We start from the raw sequence: 818 nt of genomic DNA, 5'->3' as shown, positions 1-818 counted from the left end.
GAATGTGAAGCAAGTGAAAGTGATCCTCAAGAGTACCCAAGCTAGGGAAAGAGGTGAAATAGTCATATGAAGCATGTTTTGGATAATCAATGGAAGTAATGAGCAAGATAGCATGTAGGATAAGCGGTGAAGCCAACAAGTGCGATAGCATATAAGATAAGCGATGGAAGCCAATGAGTAAGATAGCATGTAGGATAAGCAGTGGAAGCCAATGAGAAAGATAACATGAAAGCGTGCAATCCAAGAGAGTAGACATGTCAAGAGGCCTATGAGAACCATGTTTTATTTATTGTGATCAAGACCAATGGGTCAACTAGATAGGATAGCGATGGGATAGAGCAATAAAAATAAAGCTCAAGATGGAGGCTATGAGGGAATGAGAAAGCACAAATAGAGAATCTCATGGATAAGATAGCCAATATGCAAAGATAGCTTAACATTGTGAAGATCAAAGAGAGAAGAGGGGATAGATGGATGGTGGAAGAATTACGCATGATGCCTGTTTGCCAGGTTTTCATCATGGTACTTATCCAAGGTGCCAGAAGAAGTGGTTTTCACCATAGGATAAATTTATTTCTTTTTACTTTTGCTACCAAGGTGCCACAAGAAGTGGTTTTCACCAAGGCAGATTTTCATTTTTTCTATTTTTTTTTTGGATTTTTTGAATTTTTAGAAAGAGCTCAAGCTTTTTGAATGTAGATAGTGCTCCTATAGGAAAGATAAGTCATGATAAGCCAAGACCATAGAAAGGTATGCTCAAAGATGTTGATAGGGTGATGAAAGAGAAATGGTAGTAGGAAGAATATATTGAGGATAAG

The sequence above is a fragment of the Cupressus sempervirens genome, chromosome 1 (assembly GCF_028749045.1).
Source record: "Cupressus sempervirens isolate cs-2001-9-10 chromosome 1, ASM2874904v1, whole genome shotgun sequence".
In the NCBI taxonomy this organism is placed as follows: Eukaryota; Viridiplantae; Streptophyta; class Pinopsida; order Cupressales; family Cupressaceae; genus Cupressus; species Cupressus sempervirens.
The sequence above is the reverse complement of the archived record's forward strand: the minus strand, read 5'-3'. Positions refer to the sequence as shown.